The sequence below is a fragment of the Eumetopias jubatus genome, unplaced genomic scaffold (genome assembly GCF_037043125.1).
Source record: "Eumetopias jubatus isolate StellerSeaLion01/CBP00866 unplaced genomic scaffold, mEumJub1_p1.0 scaffold_5, whole genome shotgun sequence".
NCBI classification, from domain to species: domain Eukaryota; kingdom Metazoa; phylum Chordata; class Mammalia; order Carnivora; family Otariidae; genus Eumetopias; species Eumetopias jubatus.
In genome coordinates this window covers 7,975,798-7,993,323 of record NW_028274811.1, presented here as the reverse complement: position 1 = coordinate 7,993,323, position 17,526 = coordinate 7,975,798, and the positions used below count along the sequence as shown (strand labels likewise).

Here is a 17,526-nt window from a genome sequence, read left to right as displayed (position 1 = left end):
CAGTGTTTGGTACCTATGGTGTTAGTAAGACAGTGTGGTCCTCCTTGGCCATGAATTGAGATGTACCAGGCATTTTAAGGAGATACAGTAGCACGAAACTTTCCCTGCATTGTCCCCTGAGACACTTTCACCGGTGGGTGGGCCCAGTAGTCAAACCAACTATATGCCAACATACATTCCTGAAGTATGAGTTTAACTAGCCCGTGTCACTATCTTTCCCTCTCCCCAGGGCAGGGGTTACTCTGGAGTTGTGCTGGCACTTTTCATGGCCGCTTGACACTGCCAGGCTGTGGCAACACTGTGGATGGGCTCCAGCCTAGACTGTATTGTAGGTGACTGATTCACAAAGTGTTTGAGACAGATGTGTAATGTCAGCAAGGATTGTGTGCAGGTCTTCTATGAGAGGAGACCAGTAGCTGGAGAGAGCAAGGCCAATGGAGTTGGAGGAGGCAGATGCACAGACTGCATGCAGGGGCACTGCAACACTGTTATGAGGTCAGGTAGCAGATAGAAAAGTCCTGTTTGCCTGCATGAGACTATTTGTTTATGCTGGGAACGGAGTAAGGAAAGGCACCTTCAAAGTTTTGTTGTTGTTGTTGTTGTTGTTTACTGGAGAAATCTCCCAAGGATCTCTGGCCGTCCAGAACATGGTCTGAGATCATTAAGTTAATATCTCTTCCATATGCCCCAAGTGTTTGGCAAACTGTTTCTTCTGTGCTGTATCTCTTTGGTCTGTCTGTTGTGTGGTCTCTTCAAAGGCATAGAATCAGCTTCTTCTCACCCTACTTGTTCTCCCAGACCTGATCCCACTGATTATTAAAGTTCTAAGTTTAAGTCCTGCTGGTTGTAAGAGCTCACAAAATCCAGCCCCTTTAGTTTTCAAAACCAAATATTATGGGTATTTGTTTTCCCTCTGTGGACTGTCCATATGTATGGGTCTTTTTCTCTCCCCTATAAGTGCCCTCAGTGTCCCTCACTCACACAGACAGTCCTGTGGGTCTATTTAGCTCCCAACAGCACCTTTGCCCCTCCTACTTTATTTGATGTGGTCTCTTCTTTACATTTAGTTGTAGAGTTTGTTTTGGCAATGTTTGGGCCATTTTGTGGATTATTTACAATGATGTGAGTATTATCTAGTTGTATGCATGGGATGAGGTCAGCTTAGGTTCCTCCTAATCTACCATTTCCCCTCAAATCCACAATGACTAATTTTGGGGGAAAAAAAGCCTCAAGTTCTGTTCAACAGGGAGATGCAGGAAAACTCTGAACTTACCTCCTCCTCTCCTCATGAAATCTACACCTATATATAGAACAATTCCTACTGAAGAACTGAGGGCTGAGTGAACAGCATCTACACTTAAAAAAATAGAGAGATCACATACAGAATGGAAAGAGAGATGGAGACTTGGTAACAAAAGGACCTTCCCCCCAAGCTGAGAAATGCTATGGACAGGGATACTACTAAGGGTCCTTGAACAGATTTGTCTGCCCTGGGGCACAGAAAGAACCCACAACTTAAAAGCGTAAATAGAATGTCAAATGATGTGGGACCATCAAGCAGACGGTTAGGAAAGAATTCCTGAGTCTTTTTCAGTGCAAAAAGTTGCTTTTATTAAAGAGTAGGGACAGGACTCATGGGCAGAAAGAGTTATACTTGTGATTGTGAGGAGTAACTGATTATATATTTGCTGGTGAGATTGACTTAAAGATAGCTAAGTCTCTAAGGAATGTGTGTGTTGAAAGTGAGCTTTACAAGGGCCTTGGAGGTCTGATTTTTGTCAAGATCAGGTTACCATTCACTATGTAGTAAACCATTAGTCATGAGACCCTTTAGGAATGTCATCTTCTGCATGTCTTAGGTGTATATTAGTGGGCCACATGTTGTAAGATGATTCCTTTGTGGTTATATTCTTCCTGCCTTTGTTTTCCTCATCACAAATGATTCAGGACTTAATTTTCCACAAATAGCAGGGGAGGTGCTGAAACTGTCTTTGGCATGGAGAGGATGTTGAACACCAAGGTTTATATTCTCCTTCCAGCTTAATAGCATGGACAGTAGCAAGGTTCATGCCTTATTCTGCCTGCCAATTAAATGAGCCATGTCTCTTATAAAAAAGACAAAAATAATAAGTGTTGTTCAGGATGTAGAGAAAAGGAGATATTTGTGCACTGCTGCTGGGGATGTCAATTGGTAGAGCCACTATATGAAAGAGCATGAGAGTTCCTTAAATAATTAAAAATAGAAATAATACATGATACTGCAATCCCAGGTAAATATAGATATATACCCAAAGGAAGTAAAATCCATACTTTGAAGAATATGTGCACTCGTATGATTATTGCAGCATTATTCACAATATCTAAGATGTGAACAACCTAAGAGATAATCAACAAAGGAATGGATAAATATGGAATATATAAGAGCCCTGAAAACGTTATTACTTCCATTTTTAACAACATATATGAGACTGGAGGACATTATGCTAAGTAGAATGAGTCACATGTGGAAATCTAAACAGTGCCCAATTACACTGGTGGGTGCTATCTAAAATGATCAATCTCTTAAAAGTAGAAAGTTAAAGGGCAGTTGTCAGTGGCTGATGGGAAGGGGAAATGTGGGGAGATTTGTGTCAAAGGCTATAAAATCTCAATTATGCAAGGTGAATAAGTTCTGAAGATCTCATGTACAGCAATGTGAATATAGTTAATGATACAAACGGTGTTATACTCTTGAAATTTTCTATTAGAGTTATTTTATTTATTTATTTTAAATTTTTAGAGAGAGAGAGAACAGGTGTGCGTGAGTAGAGGATGGGGGACAGATGGAGAGGGAGGGAGAGAATCAGAAGTAAGCTCCACACTCAGTGCAGAGCCCAACACAAGACTCAATCTTACCACCCTGAGATCATGACCTGAGCCAAAGTCAAGAGTCAGTCATTTAAACAACTGAGCCACCCAGGTGCCCCCAATTTTTAATTTAATACAGGTTTTCAATAGATAAATTTGTATATTTTGGAATGTATATTTCTTATATATTCATCCCAAAGAATAGACCGTTAAAAAAAACACTGAGAAGCCTTGTTTCAACAGGACTCTTGTTTCGACAGAAAGTTTATAGAACATTACCAATTCTTTCCTGTCTGACTTCTCCCCTGACATGTCTTAGAAAACAAAATTTCTGATGTCTATGCTAGTACTAAATAGTCACTCCCTTGTCTGACTCTCAAGTATGGGAAAGGCATATATTCATATTTCCCATTATATTATTTAAATTCAAACTTTTATTTTGGGGCAGGTCTCACAAAAAGCAAGGGATGTTTGTATCCAGTAAGCAAACAGCACAAGAATAATAAATAAAAATTTATCGCAATTCACCCTGTTTTCAGAAGAGCCCATCATATGATTTTTGAGCTGTGAATGGTGTGAATCATAGAAACCATTCTTAGGGACATGTTGGATATTGATTTTGGTCGTGAAGTGTCAAGAGATCATTGTGTCAACATTTCTGGATAATCTGACTGTCTTTCACTCTTTTTAATATAATATTTTCTGCTTAAGTTTTGCTGAATTTATTTCTGTTAAGAGATCCCTTTAATCACTGAATAGTTCAGAAATCTCAAAGGCTCACTTAGTTTTAGTATAAAAATATCGAAATTCATGGCGCCTGGGTGGCTCAATTGGTTAAGCGACTGCCTTCGGCTCAGGTCATGATCCTGGAGTCCTGGGATCGAGGCCCACATCAGGCTCCCTGCTCAGCACTGAGTCTGCTTCTCCCTCAGACCCTCCCCCCCTCATGCTCTCTCTCTCTATTTCATTCTCTCTCTCAAATAAATAAATAAAATCTTAAATATATATATATATATATATCCAAATTCGTTGTATATCTTCTAAGATGTGGATCTTCTATTTTGGGGAAAATAATTACCATTTTTTCCAATTCTAATATAGCAGACATCCATCACTGTGATGCTTTAGATAATACAGAGTTCCTTACATGTTTATTCTTCCTTATTTACACCTGAGCTCATAAAATAAAGAGTATAGTAGAATTATCCCATAAACAGTGATGGCCATTCATCTATAGTGTTCAAGTGTAGAGCTAAGCTGCAGGTAATGGGAAGACCTCTGTAAGCCCGAGAGTAAACAGGTCTATCTATTAATAATGGTGATGCAGAGAGGTTAACACCAAACCAACCCCCAAATCTGGTTCAGTGGAATTATAAGAACACTATATGTATAATGAAATGCCCATAAAAAAATTATCTTATGAAATGGTAATAGTGGCTGTTGGGGATGTACAATTTGAATATTTGGAGGGATGACTGAGGAGTGGCTCAGACTGATTAATCTGCACTCAACAGTATACAACTCCCCTGAATCCTTATACAAAATGGTTATTCTTCCGTAGTTCATTTTGCATCTCCCCAATAATAATTATTTATCCTGACAGGGTAGACCTGTGATCAACTGCTTTCATAGGATTTGTCTAGTTACTTCCAGGGCCCTGCTCATAAAATATATAAACTTGTATTTCCTCTTTAGTGGTGCAAGAATATCTAATTCCATGCAGAACTCTTTGGCTAATCTCTATATCTATCACTTCTGAAAATTAGGAAAGCAAAAAATCACTATTCACTAGTTAAGTACAAACTATAACAGAAATCAAACTCATTAAACCTGATAATGTTATAACAGTTATTGTTCTTTCCCCCTATTTTATCCATTTGGGGAGATATGCTAAGTATGTTAGAACTATTATAATGAATAATACCATCAACTTGGACTGTTTCTATTATCATTTCAATGAATTAATAAAATCTTATTGCACACAATTAAGGGAAATATATGTTCTTTACATTTATCGAAAAATTGCTAGAAAGAAAACAATAACACTGATTGAGAATATTGAATTATTGTGTCAAGTATCAATTATTTAAATTGTCTAAAGTAATGTAGTCTCTGTCTTCAATCCTGGAATGACATTGTTCTTGAGTGTAAAAGGTGAAATTGATGTACTTCTAAGGCCATGGTCATGAGAACTTTGTCTACATTTCCACAGAACAGAACCTCTGAATCACTGTTCTCAGGGCCTCCATCACCTCCTTGTTTCTCAGGCTGTAGATGATCGGGTTGAGCATTGGGGTCAGGATGGTGCAGAAGACAGCCAGGACCTTGTCCTCTGTGGGAGATCGGAAGGATCTTGGGCGTAGATAAGTGTAAGCAAAGGGTGCATAATAGAAAGTTACCACAGTGGGTGTTGCAGGTCGAATAAGCCTTCTGCTGAGCTCATGTGGCAGATTGCAAGGATCACATGGCCATAGGAACATGCAATGTCAATGAAAGGAAACACAAGGAAATGGGTGGTGCTCACAAACCATGTGTACTCAGAGACTCAGGTGTCCATGCAGGCCAGAGTCAACATGGCGGGGACATCACAGAAGAAATGGTTGATGGCTCTGGATTGACAATAAGGGATACGGAGGACACATACAGTGTGGGCACAGGAGTTGATTGAGCCCATTATCCAAGATCCTGTTATCATCAGCACACACACTCTTTTGCTCATATGAATGGGATAGTGAAGAGGAAAGCAAATAGCCACATAATGATCATAAGCCATAGAGACCCACATTAATCCTTCTGCACTAGCTAAAGTCAAGAAGAAGAAGCTCTGAACGCCACACCCAATGAGTGAGATGGACTTGTTTCCAAAGATATAATCAAAGGCCATCTTGGGGACAATGGTGGAGATGAAGTTCAGGTCCATGAGGGAGAGCTAAGCAGAAAACACATGGGTGTGTGGAGATAGGTGTCCAGGAGGATAAGGACCATCATGGACAGGTTGCCAAACAGAGCCATTAGGAAAATAAGTACAGTGAAAATGAAAAGAAACAGGCCAATTCTTGATGGTGGAAAGAATCCCAATAATAGGAAATCAGTCAATATTTGGTTGTAATTTTCCATTTTCTTTTAATTGCTTTTCATGAAGAAAGAGAAAAACTCATCTGTGGTAGATAAATAAAATGTGATGTTTTTATCATTTTTTTCAAATTATTTTAGTCTATTTGTGAAATTTTCATAAAATACCCAGTTCCTTAAATAAATATTCAATGTTTCTTATTTTAAGAAAGAATATCTATGTAGTTTCACAAAGTCACAAGTTCAGATGGTAAGCATTTCCATTCAGAATCTACTGTAAAAAATCCATGAAATAATAAAAAGAAAAAATCTATACCTACCTGAATATGATATGAATAATTTTATGCCCTTCATAAATTCATGTAACAAAAGTATTACATTTTTAATTAAGCATAAGCATAATTTTTATTGAACTCAGACTGAGCACAAGTTGAATCACAATTCAAATGAATATGGGTTTGGCTCATTTGTATTTTTTATACCATTTATACTAGGACTTCATTAAATTTAAGATCTCCCTAGCATGAATTCAATCATACCCACTAAATGTTTATTTTAATGTTGACAGAGTAGAAAATTTTTGAATGTATAAAGAAATAATTAGATTAATGTTTACCCATTTCTTCTGCTTCTAGCCACTGAAGTAAAAATAACTAGCCTATGCATGGTCTATTTACAAAAACTCTCACCTGTGTTGATTACTTTCAACGCCCCTGAAATCTTTGACATTTAAACATTAGCATTAATTTCACCGCGCATAAGGGAGAATTCATGGCATCTGTCTGAAGTGACATATTGTTTGAGAGACAGAACATGTTTTGTTCCTGGGCCATTCACATATGTGGAAGGGAAGACACAGACAGGAACTTTGTTGACCATCTCACTAGCATCCTGGACGAGGGTCAGAAATCATGTCAACTTGACAACCATCTTCTGAGATGGGTATCACCATCAATACTTGTAACATAATGGACATTCATAGAATTTAAGTAACTTACCCTGAGCTAAAAAGATATGTTTATCCTTTATCTTATAAGAAGCCATGAAAAGGAAAGAAGGATTATTTAGGTTAATCACCCCTTATTTCCATTAAAGTAACTATTTAAACAAGAATTCTCTATTCCTACTAGGCAGCAGATGATGACAAATATATTTGATAAATTATTTTATGCCCAAATTATATTATTTTAGAGATTAAAGTTACACATTTTACATCTTCTCCTTGGAGACATGTTTCCTCAGTTCTCTTGATTTTCCTGTATTCTCACTGGCTCCCTACAACAACCCAGCAGTTAACATCTGGCCTCTACTAAATGGAAGAAGGGAGGCCTCAGAATATCATTTACCAATAAATAATAACTCAAGAGATTCTCTCCTCCTCTCCTTCTCCCTCCTATTCATGCTCTCTCTCAAATAAATGCCTAAGTCCTCCAAAAAAGAAAGAGAAGAAGAAGAAGAAGAAGAAGAAGAAGAAGAAGAAGAAGAAGAAGAAAAAGAAGAAGAAGAAGAAGAAGAAGAAGAAGGAAAAGAAAGAAGAAGAAGAACACAACAACCAATGTATAGCTAGGTCTAGAATTTATGTTTTCTGATTCACTATGCTGAGATCTATGTCCAAGTCAAAACTGATTCAAAGTTCTTCCCTTCTTTTCTGGAGTGACATTTCAAGCCAGCACTAATTCTTACCAGAAGTTAGCCTGCTACAGCAAAGATAAATTATCTATAGAAATCTTTCGTGCTTTAAGAAATCCTTTAAGATATCTAACCAGCCAAATTTCATGTACAGATACCAAATATCCTACCCCCCCTTACAGTGTCTAATTATGTCTCCATGCATGTAGTCCTGTTCGATCTCCATTGTTCCACCAAAGTTTAACTCAGCCAGCCCCAACATAGCAGAAGCAAAGGGAACTTCATACTTTAAACTCTGTATTCCTTGAATGATTTAAACATTTAAGTATCTCCTTTTTTTTAAAGATTTATTTATTTATTTTGAGAGAGTGAGAATGAGAAAGAGAGAGAGTACATGAGAGGGGGGAGGGTTAGAGGGAGAAGCAGGCTCCTCACTGAGCAGGGAGCCCGATGCAGTACTCGATCCCAGGACTCCAGGATCATGACCTGAGCTGAAGGTAGTAACTTAACCGACTGAGCCACCCAGGCGCCCACATTTAAGTATCTCTTAAGTAACTTTTTTAAACAAGTTGCAATTTCAATAATTGGGTATAAACAGGTAATTTGTATTTGTGCATGTTTCCATAAAATTTCATGAATTAAAACTAATTAGAATCCGAAAGTTCTACATACAGATGTGAACATGCACATAGATCATTAAAATGTAAGCTTCCAGGGGGGCAGAGCAAGATGGCAGTGTGTATGAGACCTGGACTTTGTCTGGTCCCAGGAATTCAACTGGATAGGGATCAAACCATTCTGAACACCTACGAACTCAACAGGAGATCGAAGAAAATAGCAACAACTCTCTGAACAGAAAAGCGACCACTTTCTGGAAGGTAGGACGTGCGAAGAAGTGAATCCGAGGCATCATTCGGGAGGATAGACCACGGGGGAGGGGGCCTCTTTCAGCCATTTCTGGCAAGTGATAGAGCAGCGGAACACAAAATCAGAATTTTTAGAAGTCAGCTCTGCTGAAGGATGTAGCTCCAGTGGCTAAGCGGGGGGTGGAACCCTCGCTGGGATGGTGTGGTCTCAGGACCCTCTGGGTCACAGAAAGCCTGGGGGGGTGCCTGAGTGCGGCAGAGCTCCCAGGTGTCAGAGCGGGGAAGCCAGCTGCAGACACAGAGCTGAGGCACAGGCTCTCGGCTCGGGGTTGCCATAAACCGTGATCCACGGCACAGTCGGGCCACTGCTCCTCCAGCAGGGACCCAAGAAGCGGCAGATCCGGGGAGACTCCCCTTCCTCCCCCAGGAGAAGCAGCGCAGGAGCGCACCACAGGGATCTCCTGGGTTTGGAGACCACACCGGGTCATGTGCAAGAGATAGAAATGCAGGGTCACAGGCTGGTGAGCACGGAGTGCAGCCGGAGACTGGGGAGATGGGAGTGATTAACTGCTTTTCTCTGGGGGTGCATTGAGGAGAGGGGTCCCAAGTTCTCAGCTCCTCCTGGGCAGAGATTGGGAAGCCACCATTTTCACCGTCGTCCTCCAAAGCTGTATGGAAAGCTTGCAGGAAACAAAAGCTCCCGGAGCAAACCCGAGCAGATTACTTAGCCCGACAGGCACAGGCAGGGCAATTCCACCTCTGGCAAAGACATTTGGGAACCACGGCAACAGGCCCCTCCCGCAGAAGTTCAGCAAGAACAGCCAGCCAAGATCAAGTTTACTGATCAATGAGAACAGCAGAACTCCAGCACTAGGGGAATACTGCACATAGAAATCATGGCTTTTTTTCCATGATTCTTTAGTCTTTCAAAGTTAATTTTTTTAACTGTCCTTTCTTTTCTTTTTTTTTTTAATTTTTCTTTTTCCCTTTTTCAACCAACATCTTATCAATCCCTTTTTAAAAAAATATTTTTTATTTTTCATTTTTAGAATCATATTCTATCACTTCATAGTAGTTAACCTTATTTGTGGTATATATATATATATATATATATATATATATATATATATATATATATATATTAGTTCTCTCATTAAAATTTTGTGATACAGTTTCTTCTAACAGATCAAAATATACCCTAAATATCTAGTGTATGGTTTTGTTCTAAACTCCTGCCTGATCGCATTCTCTCCCTGTCTTTTTAAATCCTCTTCTTTCTTTATTCAACCAACTATTTACTTAATTCCTTTTATAAAATCTTTTGTAATTTTCATCTTTCTGTCATATTCCATCCCTTCATCGTATTAACCCCTATATTTGTATGTATATAAGCTTTTCTTTCTTTAAAATTTTGGGAGGCACTTTCTTCTAAATGACCAAAATACGCCCAAAGTCTAGTGTGTGGCACTGATCTATGCACCAGCCTGATCATATTTGATCATATTCTGCTTTTTTTGGTTTTGTTTTATTTTTATCTTTTTCTTTTCTTTTCCTTTCCTTTTTCTTTTTTCTTTCATTCCCTTTCCTTTCCCCCAGTTTCAGGTCTTTTCTCATTTGTTTAGTGTATATTTTCTGGGAACGTTGTTACCCTGTTAGCATTTTGTTCTCTCATTCATCTATTCTCCTCTGGACAAAATGACAAGATGGAAAAAAAATCACCTCAGCAATAAGAACAGGAGGCAGTACCGACTGTCAGGGACCTAAACAATATGGACATTAGCACGATGTCGGAACTTGAGTTCAAAATGATAATTTTAAAATACCAGCTGGCCTTGAAAAAAGCATGGAAGTTATTAGAGAAACCCTTTCTGGAGAAATAAAAGAACTAAAATCTAACAAAGTTGAAATCAAAAAGGCTATGAATGAGGTGCAATAAAAAATGGAGGCTCTAACTGCTAGGAGAAATGAGGCAGAGAGAGCATTAGTGATATAGAAGACCAAATGATGGAAAATAAAGAAGTTGAGAATAAGAGAGATAAACAACTACCAGACCATGAAGGCAGAATTTGAGAGATAAGTGATACCGGAAGACAAAACAATATTAGGATAATTGGGATCCCGGAAGAAGAATAAAGGAGAGAGTGTCAGAAGTTATATTGGAGCAAATTATAACAGAACTTCCCCAATATGGGGAAGGAAACAGGCATCAAAATCCAGGAGGTACAGAGAAACCTTCTTGAAATCAATAAAAATAGGTCAACACCCCGATATCTAATAATAAAATTTACGAGTCTCAGGGACAAAGAGAAAATCCTGAAAGCAGCTCAGGACAAGAGATCTGTAACCTACAATGGTAGAAACATTAGATTGGCAACAGACCTATCCACAGAGACCTGGCAGGCCAGAAAGGACTGGCATGATATATTCAGAGCAATAAAATATCTATATAAAAATATCTATAGTATATACTATATCCAGCTAGGCTGTCATTGAAAATAGAAGGAGAGATCAAAAGCTTCCAGGACAAACAAAACTAAAGGAATTTGCAAACATGAAACCAGTCCTCCAAGAAATATTGAAAGGGGTCCTCTAAGCAAAGAGAGAGCCTAAAAGCAACATAGACCAGAAAAGAACACAGACAATATACAGTCACAGTCACCTTAGAGCCAATACAATGGCACTAAATTCATATCTTTCAATAGTTACCCTGAATGTAAATGGGCTGAATGCCCCAATCAAAAGACATAGGCTATCAGATTGGATAAAAAAACAAGACCCATCGATATGCTGTCTGCAAGAGACTTATTTTAGACCATAAGACACCCCCACATTGAAAGTGAGGGGTGGAAAATCATTTACCATGCTAATGGCACCAAAAGAGAGCTGGGGTGGCAATCCTTATATCAGACAAATTAGATTTTAAACCAAAGACTGTAATAAGAGATGAGGAAGGACACTATATCCTACTTAAAGGGTCTATCCAATAAGAAAATCTATCAATTGTAAATATCTATGCCCCTAACACTGGGAGCAGAAAATTATATAAGCCAATTATACCTTCTACTACTTACATTGAAGATCTATTTTCATAAGATTAATTTATTATTTATCCTCCTTTTTCAGTTTGTCTGTGGGTGGAAAATATTGATCCACATTTATTTCAGATTCAGTACCTCAAAGTAGTTAATAGAGGTCAGGATCAAATACAATTTAATTCTGGAACATATTCTGACACATTCCAGTTATCAACTGATCTTCCTACCTTTACCTTCATACATTTATTTTCTCTTTCATGTGGGACAGGATCAAGATCCTAGGCTTGTTTCTTCTGTTCAGTGTGAAACCATCATCAGAATGTTTTCTGCCACTTCTTTCATCCCATATATTCTGTAAAGTAGATGTCAATATTGCAAAGCTTTTAGGGAAATTTTAAAAATCAATTGAAAATGACTTGTAAATAGGCTCAATATTGGTTATTATTGTTTTTCCAATGGGTAAAACCAACATAAAGGGAAAAAAAATAAGTTACTTGGATTTATTTTTACCCAAGAAAAAATGTCTTCTTTACCTTGGGCTTTAAAATATTTAAGGCTGATAGGGGTCATTTAAATAATATCCCATGACAGGATGTTGGAACAGTGCAACATGAGTAATAAAAAAGTGCTCATCGGCAATACATGACATCAAATACCAGATTTCATGTGCCATTCACTATTTCCATTCTGTGCTGATTTTTTTTTTCACCTTTAGAGGTAAATAATACTAACTACCGCATTGTAAACCTCATCATAGACAGCTTTATATAAAATACATGTTTGGTAAGAGTGATCATAATTTTATTGGTAATTTCAAATTATTATATCCTTTACCTGTCAATAATTAAATTACTAATATAAATTGTATCCTATGGAAAATGATCTAATATGTGATACATTAAATCCAAATGGCATTTATTTAAAAAAAATTGCCCTCTCACCCTTTCCTTTGCAGTTTGTCAGAGGCAACACATTATTAAAATGTTAACTGAACTGCACACATTCTGGTTCCTGTTGTAGGTTTTGTACAATAATCTTGGACTTCCAAACATGGTGTCATATCCAGGAAAACACAGTTAAATCCAGTGTGAAACTTTTGGAGTTTTGGAAAAACCCTAGGCTTTGTTTTAAAAGTTTACAGTTTTATCTCTCTATTTAGCAATTTGATGCATTTAATTTAATTTTTATATATAGCGTAAGGTCATGGTTTGATTTCATTATTTGCATGTGGATATCCAGGTTTCTCTGCACAGTGGTTTTTTGAAAAGACAACCCCACTGAACGGTTTGGTGACTCTTGAGAAAATCACTTGACCACATATGTGAAGTATTTATTCTGATATATCTACTTTATTGGTTTGTATTTGTGTTTATGGCATTACTACACTGTTCTGATAATAATAGTGTTTTGATTAAGTTTTTGATCAGAAAGAGTGAGTTCTCCAATTATTTCATGATTGTTTTGGCTGTGCAGGGTAACTTGAGACTATATATTAATTCTAGGGTGTATTTCTTATTTCTGTAAAATCTTCACTTGGGATTATGATAGGCATTTCATTGAATATGCAGTTTGCTTATGGTAGGTCGGGGTGGTTGTTTATGCAGGACAAATCATCGAAACCTCCATCCATACAATGCACTAAGTATTTTATTGTTTTGGATGGTGTTACAAAGGTAACTTACATTTTTTTAAATTTAAATTCAATTAGCCAGCATATAGAATATCATTCAGATGTAGACCTTAGTGATTTCATCAGTTGCATATAACACCCAGTGTTCATCACATCACATGCCCTCCTTAATACCCATCACCGAGTTACCCCATTCCCCCACCTACCTCCCCTCCAGCAACCTACAATTTAAAAAAAATTCTTACCACTATACATTATTTATGTATAGAAGTGATTTTGTGGATACAAATGATTTTGTATCCTGAAACTTTACTAAATTTGTTTAATAGTTCTAACATATTTTTGTAGACTCTTTAGAATTTTCTACATACAAGATCATGTTTGCAAACCAAGATAACTTTACTTCTTTATTTCCAGTTTGGATTTTGTTTTTGCCTAATTGCTCTGGCTATACTTCCAGTATGATTTATATCAGTTTAATATTTTATTCAAGTAATGTAAGAACATGATCTCAACAACCCATATGGTAAAACAAGGGTCCCATTACCCACCCCTGATCTCCAAGGAAAATATTTCATATTATTTTACCACCTTTTGTTTCTATTTTCCACCAATGTTTTTATCTTTAACAAATTCTAAATACCATCTCTCTTTTTTAATTTTTTAAAGATTTTATTTGTTTATTTGAGAGAGAGAGATAGCGAGAAAGGGAACACAAGCAGGGGGAGTGGGAGAGGGAGAAGCAGGCTCTCCGCCGAGCAGGGAGCCTGATGCGGGGCTCAATCCCAGGACCCCGGGATCATGACCTGAGCTGAAGGCAGACGCTTAACGACTGAGCCATGCAGGCGCCCCTAAATACCATCTCTTGACTCATCTCTCCAGCCACGAGGGATGGAGAAATCCCCCCACAATATACAATTAACTCCAACTCATTTTTCCTTTTCCCATCCTTTCAACATAGTTACATCCCATTTTTTTTGTTTAAATTCAATTAGCCAATATATAGTACATCATTGGTTTTTGATATGATGTTCAATAATTCATCAGTTCATTATAACACCCAGTGCTCATCATATCATGTGCCCTCTTTAATGACCATCTCCCAGTAACCCCAACCCCGCACCCACCTCCCTTTCCACAACCCTCAGTTTGTTTCCCAGAGTCAAGAGTCTCACATGGTTTGTCTCCCTCTCTGCTTTCTTCCCATTCACTTCCCCCCACCCTTATTTTTCTCTGCACTGTTTCTTATATTCCACACATGAGTGAAACCATATGATAATTGTCTTTCTTTGATTGACTTATTTCACGTAGCATAATACCCAACAGTACCATTCATGTCATGGTACGTATTCATCCTCTCTGATGGTTGAGTAATATTCTAGTTTATATATGGACCACACCTTCTTTATCCATTCATCTGTTGAAGGACATCTTAACTCCTCCCACAGTTTGGCTATTGTGGACATGGCTGCTATGCAAGATAAATACCCAGTAGTGCAATTGCTGGGTCAAAGGGTACCTCTATTTTTAAGGACTTGAGGAACCTCTATACTATTTTCCAGAGTGGCTGTACCAGCTTGCATTCCCACCAACAGAGTAAGAGGGTTTCTCTTTCTCCACACGCTCAAAAACACTTGTGTTTTCCTGTCTTCTTAATGTTTGGCATTCTAACTGGTGTAAGGTGGTATCTCATTGTGACTTTGATTTGTATTTCCCTGAGGGCAAGGGATGTGGAGCATTTTTTCATGTGTCTCTCAACCATTTGTATGTCTTCTTTGGAGAAGTGTGTGTTCATGTCTTCTGCCCATTTCCTTATATCCCATTTTGTGTTTAGAATGGCAAGGTGGATGGTATTCTCCATCTTCTAGTATATATTGTTAGGATACCGAAAATAGAAATTGTTATAAAACCTGATATTTTAGGGGAACCTGGGTGGTACAGTCAGTTAAGTATCTGACTCGGTTTTGGCTCAGTTCCTGATCTCCCAGGCATGAGATCGAGCACCAGGTGGGTCTCTGTGATCAGTGCAGATTTGCTTGAGGTTCTCTCTCCCTCTCCCCGAATGCTTGTGCTCTCTAATAAATAAATAAATCTTTGGGGGGAAAATGATATTTTAGTTACTATTTCTATATATAAATATGTTCTCCTTATTTATTTCTCATTATTGCTACTATTACCTCTGTCAAGATATATTTAGGACCATATGTTTATAGGAAATATTGAGCATTTTTAGAAAATGGATTCAAGAAGATAATTAGAATTGTTAAGAAAATATCCTGCGTGGCGCCTGGGTGGCTCAGTCGGTTGAGCGACTGCCTTCGGCTCAGGTCATGATCCTGGAGTCCCGGGATGGAGTCCTACATCTGGCCCCTTGCTCAGTGGGCAGTCTGCTCATCCCTCTGAGCCTCCCCCATCTCATGCTCTCTCTCTCACACTCTCTCTCAAATAAGTAAATAAAATCTTAAAAAAAAGAAAACATCTTGCAATAAAATTTTTTTTTCATTTTTTCCTGTATTCTGTTTATGCTGTTTGAATATGGTGAACCATATGTATAATTTTGGAGAACATTTTCTTTTGAGAATATTAACTCCATTATTATTTTTCTTATGTATTTTTAAAATGACAATAAGCATACACGTATTCTTGTATATTAATCCTTGAGTTCTCCTATCTTCTCAAAACGAAGTTTTTCATGGTTTGTTGTTGTGTTTTTGTTTTTGCTTTGTTTTGTGTTTTTACTCTGGTACATTTCTTTCTTCAGGTTGTCTTTAAAACTTTGACTTAATCTTTTTTATCAGATATAAATATATATGACTATATAGTTATATATATATATTTGCAAGAGCCTTTCATTTTATCTGACATATACTTTTATTTATCTAATGGTATTTGTATTGTGAATTAATAACATTTCACACTTCTTTGAACATATGAAACCGACTAAAGAAAATTTTCTGCGTTTTCCCGAACATTTTGGCTCCTATTTTTTTGTGTTAGTGAGAGTGTGTGACTATGTCTGTGTGTGTGTGTGCACATATGTATGCATATTCCTGTTTCATGTGGGAGACTTCCTAAAAGCCTGGTATCATTTGGATCTAAAATAATATTTAAGACTAAAATGCTACATACTGTGTAGAGCTTGTTCACTTATGATGTCAGTGGCAAATTCCTCCTCACACCTCCATGAGAGTCTTGGGGTACCATTTCCCTTTTTTCCACTTAAGTGACTGATCATTCCTTTATCTAAGTTCATTTTGTCAAAGGGCCTGAAATATTTTCTCTCTCATTGTGCTTTTTGTCACCTGTTCTATTTTGACTTATATATATTCTTTATCGTCATGATATTTGGCTTTTAAGAGGGAGAAATGACAAATATATGTGATTAATTCTCACACTGATCTAGAATTAGAATGTTGTAAATAAAAGATTTCATTCATATGTAGAATTTAAGAACCAAAACAAATGATCGTAAGGCCAAAAAAGACAGAGAGAGAGGCAAACCAAGAAACAGATCTTTTTTTTTTTTAAGATTTTATTTATTTATTTGAGAGAGAGAGAGAATGAGAGATAGAGAGCATGAGAGGGGGGAGGGTCAGAGGGAGAAGCCGACTCCCTGCTGAGCAGGGAGCCCGATGTGGGACTCGATCCCAGGACTCCGGGATCATGACCTGAGCCGAAGGCAGTTGCTTAAACATCTGAGCCACCCAGGCGCCCCAAGAAACAGATCTTAATTATACAGAACAAAGGGATAGTAACCAGATGGGAGGTGGATGGGGGATGGGTGAAGTAGGGGATGGGGATTAAGAGTGCACCTATTCTGATGAACATGGGGTGTTGTATGGATGACGGGAATCACTAAGCTGTACCCTTGAGACTAATATTACACTGTATGTTAAATAACCAGAATTCGTACAAAAATTTTTAAAAAGAAAATAAGTGTAAAATGAGTAAGACAAAATACCGTAGAAGAGTGTGTATTGTATAAGTGTTAGAGAAGCAGAGAGACATAAAACAAATGCTATTTTGAAGAACTCTGGCAGATTTGTGAAACCTACCATGAGTATGGTGTAGAGATATTTAGTTGAAGGGTATCCCTGAACTGTATCATTCAGAAACTGGTTGAGAAGAAGAGAATGATTTTATCTAAATAGTACTAGACAATAAGACAATTCATTCATGGGTGATATATGCAATTAATGAATTATTGAACACTGCATCAAAAACTAATGATGTACTCTACAGTGGCTAACTGAACATAATAAAAAAGATTCATTCATGATTTCAGAACAGATGAAAGCAATAATTTTACCTGAATTCAAGGACGTTTGATTACATGTTATTGTGTAAAGAGGACTCAAGAAGGAAATATTGCTCCAAAAGAAGGTGTTAGGTTGCTGCAGCTTTAGAAGTAAGTCTTAGATACGAAAGAAAAATGATCCTTTATGGG

At 37.6% G+C, this 17,526-nt stretch overlaps 1 pseudogene; it reads right to left on the bottom strand.

The window, feature by feature from the left end:
* Positions 1-5,045: 5,045 nt before the first annotated feature.
* LOC148164265 (olfactory receptor 2L3-like) lies at positions 5,046-7,164 on the bottom strand (annotated as a pseudogene).
* Positions 7,165-17,526: the final 10,362 nt, after the last annotated feature.